Raw genomic sequence first — 7,221 nt, 5'->3', positions numbered from 1 at the left:
CTGTATGACTATGGAACTGTTTACGCTTCAGTGACTCTGCTGGGTTCTCGTTTACAGATGTGCAGTTTCTGCCACGTGTGTCCTGCTTGCCAGACTCTGTGCCAGCCTGGTGAGTGAGAAACACCTTTATACAGAAGAAAAGTTTCCTGCTGCTCATTGAACTCGTCACTTCTGTTATATAACAAGATGCTGGGACCTGAGACTTGACTCGTAGTTGTAAAGAGAACAGGACCTCCTGAACCACAGTGATAACAATGTTTTTATCTATGAAGTAAAAATGGGGGGTGGTCCTGGTTTCATGTATTTTGACCATGGTAACTCTTGCACTCTAATAAACTATGGTGAAGGCTGACTGATACAATTAGTAGGGTTGCAAACTGTCATGCAAAATAGACCTATGGAACCATCCTGTAATTGGAAACTAAAAGTCTGTCTCTTATACACATCTCTGCTGACACACTTCCACCAGTAGGTGGCAGCAGCAGTAAGTTTTTATGTTTTTATCAGTGACTGACTCCAAGTCTTAGCTCCTGATACCAAACGTGCAGAGAGAGGACGAGTAATCAAACCTACAACCCGCTGTCACAGGTGTTAGTGTTAGCACGTGTTGATAGCACCATATAGTATTAAAAGAACGAATGATGATGACAACGATGAAAAAATATGAGTCATTTGTAGAAAAACTCATCAGTATCCATATTGAATATTCATACCGTGAATATTCAGATAAAGAGAAAATTGTTTTACTTAAAGCATTTTTTAATCTCATGTAATAATAATAATAATGTTTTTTTTTCCAGGTGTAGCTCAGATCACCTCATCCGCCCTCAACTCTGGTCCTGTGTGTGGCACAAGCAAATTAAGAAACCTTACCTTCAGAGTTTGTGAATTAGATTGTGCCAAGTATTTACAGATGAACGCTAACGTTAGCTAATTTCCAACTTTACCCTAAGTTACAGTTTAGCTAACTAATGTTAGCTAGCTGATAGTGTGCTCTCGCAGTTCCGGTGTTAGCTTGTCATTTCATTACCAATTTAAAATGTCATATATCATAGGCGCCGATTTATGTTTTTGCCCGTGGGTGCCCAAATTAAATGAATACCAACAAGGTGATGATTGTCACAAAATCACTTTTACTTCATAAATAGTCACCAACCGCGACGTAATACGACACCGCTCTGCTACAAATGATAGTCTGGAGGCAGTAGTATTTGACGTTACATGCACACTGGCCACAGCATTACACTACGTCGCTTGCGTGTATAACTGTACAACCGATAACAACACAAAAGCAAAAAAATACACAACTTGGTATTCATCACGCAGTATTTACATACAAATTGACCACATTAACAAATATTCATTACGCAGTGTAAGAATCCATGTCACGTCCTGTACACGGTAATGGGGCACGCATTTTGTCAGCAGCATAGCATACTTCACAGAGCACTTTGTTTCTTGATGCGTCGCAGGTAATCCACGGAAATGTAGCTTTCCAGCTAGCTTGGTACTTTCTTCCCTGCTGACCCTTGCTGCTGTCCGTGTCGCTGGTGCTACTGCTGCCGCCGCCACTGCTGCTACCGCTGCTGGGAGCACTGGTGGTGGTAGACTCTGGTAGACTTTCTCTTGTTTTTTAAATAACAAACTTGTCCATTTTTAACCGCTGATAAGCAACCGAACTTCACATTTTGCTGTATGTCTATGAACGCGATGGACCGTTGCTTAGCGATAGCCAATAGCTGTCCGACTGATATCATTGGCTGTTGGCTGACCCGACTACTACACGCACAGAGCTATAATAATTTCAATTGGATAATGCGATTCAAATAGTTACAGATCCTTTTAAAGATGCGGTTTTATATTCATTTATTAATTTATTTTTTGATCGGCCATCCCGATTGGCCAGTGGGTGCCCAGGAGCACCCACGGGATCGGCGCCTATGCCTGATAGTGAATGATAGATAGATAGTGATAACACCTTTTTTAAATGGTCAAATTTTGTTATTAAAGTAAAGTATTGTTCTGAAATGACCAGTCTGTGTTACTATTGGCAGACTTACCAAAAACAGTTGCACAAAAAACCCTTAAATTCACCCTTAACCTTTCCTTAAAATGTTCACTTCACTATTTAAGGTTTTCTCCTTATTCTGGTCTTATATTTAGGAAATCACTTAAAGTCAGTTAAACCATTGTAAAACCCCTTAAGTTAAGATCTTCCTCACACATTTCGTGCTTTGCTTCATTTTTCAGAGGATAATATTGAACTTTTTCTCCATTGTATTTTCTTAATTTAAATAACTTAAATAATTCGATTTTAAATAAGTTACACTCACACTGTATGATCAATATTCAACATGGAAAAATATGATAAGGAAATATTATATATGTCATGTCATGTGATTATATTAAGAAGAAGTCCATTCAGGAATCAATAGTATCTAATTGAATGATTTTATTGTCCAAATTAGAGTGTGGGAAAAACCGGAGGACCCGGAGGAAAACCCACGCCAGGACAGGGAGGAACTGGGTCCAGAGGTGGTCCTGGCCTCAGTAACGAGGCCAGAACCACCAATGAGCCCAGTTCCCCCCTGTGTGGCACAGTGTAAACTAGTGATAGGAGACAGGCCAGGGCTGTTCACCAGCATTAGCCTGTCCCGTTGACACCGGCAACAGTGAGGCAACAGTGCTATCCGTTGCCCCACCGTGCCACCTTCAGGAGTTTACAAAAAGATTATGGCCAAGATGAACCACACGCCACAAACAGCGGCGAGACTTATAGCGGGCCAGAAGAGTTTACTGCGTGAAGATGTCTTCTTTTTGTTTGCAGACACAGTGGAGTGCTTTGAGATGTGGTCTTTCAAAGTGTTCACGATGACTGCTTCCACGCTTGGTTGCTGTAACAGGATTACAAACTTAAGAGAGCTCTTCCCGCCAAGCTTCTTGGAGAGATCCTTGACGACGGCCCTGCAGATCAGTTTGATGTCCTTGTCTTCAGGGCAGAAACCATCTTGCACAGTGAGTCCCTGCAGCGTTTTGTTCACCAGTTGTTTGGCGTAGGTGGCCATGTCCTTCTCCGTGCAGATGTCCAGAACACGGCACTTTTGGAGCAGTCTCACGGTCAGCAGGGTGACAAACAGCTGGGTCTTGTCGATGGTCTTGGTGGTAGCTTCACAGCCAGAGGAAGGAAGGGCAGCAGAGTTGGTGTCTTTCTCTGGTGTCTTCACGGAGAGCTCGTTGTCCTCTTCGGTGAGCTCTACGGTCTTGATTTCCTCTTGTGGGAGTCTTGGCTCTGATGTGGCTTGACAGCTGGATGCAGGAGAGTTAACCTCTCTGCTCGGTGGCTCCACGGTGACTGTAGAGGGGCCTGGCTGAACAAGGATTCGTCTCACATCATTATGAAAAGAAGCGAATCCACTGGGACGAGCAATTGGCCAGTTGGGAAAGGCGTCCCCCATTCCCGCTCTGATATTATCATCCATGAACCATGGTCCCGTCTGTGCTGCGCCGTGAAAGCTGGAGAGATGGACCATTGAAAACACATTGGGACCATCTCCCCGACTCAGGGACCTGGTTCCAGGGTGAAGGTCGGCAGCTCCAAGAACAGGAGCAGCTGAGCCTTCAGATGAATTATTCTCCATTGCAGAATAATAATTGTCTTCAAACTGGATTCTCAGATAGAGGTGTGTGTCTCTGGTGAGGTCTTGAGGACAATGACCAACAAGCAGGAAAACTGTGAGTTTACTTCACATACATGTGCCTTTGAAGCAGCTGATCAAAGGCACATAAAAGTCATCTAGAATCTGACGTAGCTACCAATGTGCCACGCTGCAACGTGCTTACACACACCTGCGTTCGTACACACGTTGCGGCCAGCGTCAGCACGCACGTTACTTGCCGTGCGTGGGCATTTGCGGGCCTACGTGTGTACGTACGTGCGCACAAACATACGTTGCAGCGTAGTGTACGTACGTGAGACGACTCAACGCTGTTGTTTTCTGTTTTCATCATTTATGTAATTTAGTTCAGATGTTAATGTTGGATATATATATGTATGATTTTACATCAGGTAGTTATTGTAATAATAATAATAATAATAATAATAATGATGTGATACTATTTTAGCAATAATTCTCAAGTATCGCACCTGTTACACGGTCACATAGTTTTGTGTTTAATGTTACACACCAGGATCCGTTGAACTATGGTTATATGTAAATATTCTGCTGGTGTATGAGTCCACGATGAGCCCTGGGAACCGGACGATGATTTTCAATGACACATCGGGAGAAAACCTTCGTTTAGAATAGAATCAGTGGGGTCGTCAGGTACGCCCGTTCACGTCTTTGTCCGGCTGCTGATTGGTCGACTGAAAGTGCTGCTGCTCTGTTCCGCCCACTGAACACCGTCAGTCCAGATGCCACATCAGATCTTCTTGACTGTGGAGAGGAGATGAAGTCTGTCCAGAAAGACTCAGGTGTGTCACTACCTGCTTTTATGAAGAAAAGTAGCTACAGGGTTTTAAAAGTCACAAAATCTCGCGAGAAAATCACTAAGTTGCCAATGCTGCTCAGCAGCATAACATACTTCACAGAGCACTTTGTTTCTTGATGCGTTGCAGGTAATCCACGGAAATGTAGCTTTCCAGCTAGCTTGGTACTTTCTTCCCCGCTGACCCTTGCGGCTGTCCGTGTCGCTGGTGCTACCGCCGCCGCTGCCGCCGCCACTGCTGCTGGGAGCATTGGTGGTGGTGGTGGTAGACTCTGGTAGCCTCTCTCTTGGTTTTTAAATAACAAACTTGTCCATTTTTAACCGCTGATAAGCAACCGAACTTCACATTTTGCTGTATGTCTAAGAACACGATGGACCGTTGCTTAGCGATAGCCAATAGCTGTCCGACTGATATCATTGGCTGTTGGCTGACCCGGCTACTACACGCACAGAGCTATAATCATTTTAATTGGATAATGCGATTCAAATAGTTACAGATCCTTTTAAAGATGCAGTTTTATATCCATTTATTAATTTATTTTTTGATCGGCCATCCCGATTGGCCAGTGGGTGCTCAAACTTTTCAGTTGGTGCTCGAGCCCCGGAGCACCCACGGGATCGGCGCCTATGTCATATATGATCTAATATTAGCACTGGTGCTCAGTCATGAGGGGTGAGACAATGGAAGATTAGTTGGATTAATAGCGATACGTTTTGACATCAATATATACTTTATTATTTCATTTGGTGTGGTAGTTTGTTAGTCTTTAATCTTTAACATTAGTTTTTATAATACACACCCTTTTTGTTTATACTCAGGAATTCAGGTGTTTTACCTGTTCGCTTTATTAAACAATATTAAAATTTCATGTGTGCCCAACACCTCAGTTCACGGAAGCACATGCCTGCTCTGTACTGGGTTCCCTTGCACCCTGGAGAAATAGTTGACCCCCCTGATTGTCATTGTATTAATCACACTTCGACCAGAACTGTTTACCTCTGAGCTGCTACAATCAGCACCATCTCCTGACTGAAAGGTGTATTACCTCAATATAATGAAAGTGTGGAAAAAAGTTAGAACAGTTCATGATTACTAACATAAAAACAACAGGTGGGTGTTTGTTTCAATAAAACGGAACATGTACCTTTTTCCTTACCTACAACACTAACACCAGACTGAGATGAATAATAACCACAGTACAAACTGAAGACGTGGACACTCGAATGATAAGAAGAGGCAGACTATGATTACCCGATGATCCTGGATCCAGCACTGTCTAATGGACCCTGAATCTGAAAACATCACTACAAACTGACTGAGGATCAGGAGCTTGTATAAAGTTGTGTATGTATTATATGTGCTACTATAGACGGTAAGTTATTCTTTATCTCTTCTGACTTACACTCTTTATTAGTACAAACCCATCTTTTAATCTTCTACACTCAGGTTTCATGATTTTCAGGTCTTTATCTTCATTATTCATTTTATTCTCACCTTTGATTTTCCACCATGTTCATGAAAACTCATGTTTGTAACTGATCGGACTGAAAACAGAGGTAATAATAATAATAATAATACATTTTATGTAAAGGCGCCTTTCTTAGCACTCATTACTGCTATTTCTCAGACGGGAGTCACAGTCACATGACCTGCAACTGCATCCATGGTTACTGCAGATAGAAAAAAGCCGGAAGCAGGTTTCCTGAGCTGTCCAGCTTCTGCTTCCTGTGCTGTCTCCTTAATCTCCCATTGTGGCCTCCATAGTCTCTCACACACACACACACAGGCAGTTGTAAACATCAGTACAGCAGAGTTACCTACTAGAGAGTGTCTTCTAAGTATTCATGAAAATCCCAGATCACATCTGTAACCTCTGCTTGGGGGGCCAGACATCAGAACTGATGTTGAGCCACTCTGTAAGACCGGACCACATATGCTTGCCGCCAAGTCTGACACCAGAGAGCATTTTGTAATGACACCTGAGCAGGATCAGTTTGCTGAATGAAGACTGTGAAATATGTTTGAATGCTCTGACAAACTGTTAAATATATCACACATTTATATTACAAGAAAGTAAAGCATGTGTCATGTGTGTGTGTGTGTGTGTGTGTGTGTGTGTGTTTCCTTGACCCAGGTATTCACTGGTATAAACCTGTGGGACCCAAGGGTTGTGTACAGGAGGAAGAGTGTGTTTTATTTGTGACTTCCTTGTGTTGAGGAAATGAGTGAAGTATCCCAGGAGAAGACTGTTCGGCTCCAAGCCCAGATTTTAATCTTCTCCATGAAGCACATTCAGCTCTCAGGCTGCAGTGAACTCCTGTATCTGTGTTTTCTAAAAAACACTATTAGAAGAAAGTGTTGCTGTTAGAATCATTTACATTGTGAAAATCATCTTCATGTGAAAGGAAAAGGCTGAACTCTGCCTGTCATCAGGACAATGAGTACTTTTCTATACGGTACATGACAACATATTATTCAGCCTATAAAAACTTTTATTACTAACACAGACCGGTTTCAGTCACTCTCTTCTGAGCTACTGGAGGAGTTGTAACCCTCTCTGTCTTCCGTTTGTATTCACGTGGCATGATGGATTTTGGTCTAAAACTAAGAATGTCACATAGTTTTAGTGATCAAATGAAAGAATACAATGTACAATAAAAAAATAAAATAGTAATATATAGTAAATAATCATAAGGCCCTTTGGCACAAATTACCCCAAGCCCACCATTTTG

Source organism: Seriola lalandi, unplaced genomic scaffold (genome assembly GCF_002814215.2).
Source record: "Seriola lalandi dorsalis isolate HSWRI2012SDOR001 ecotype SW California unplaced genomic scaffold, Sedor1 jcf7180002054327, whole genome shotgun sequence".
NCBI classification, from domain to species: domain Eukaryota; kingdom Metazoa; phylum Chordata; class Actinopteri; order Carangiformes; family Carangidae; genus Seriola; species Seriola lalandi.
This window is presented reverse-complemented; position numbering follows the sequence as displayed.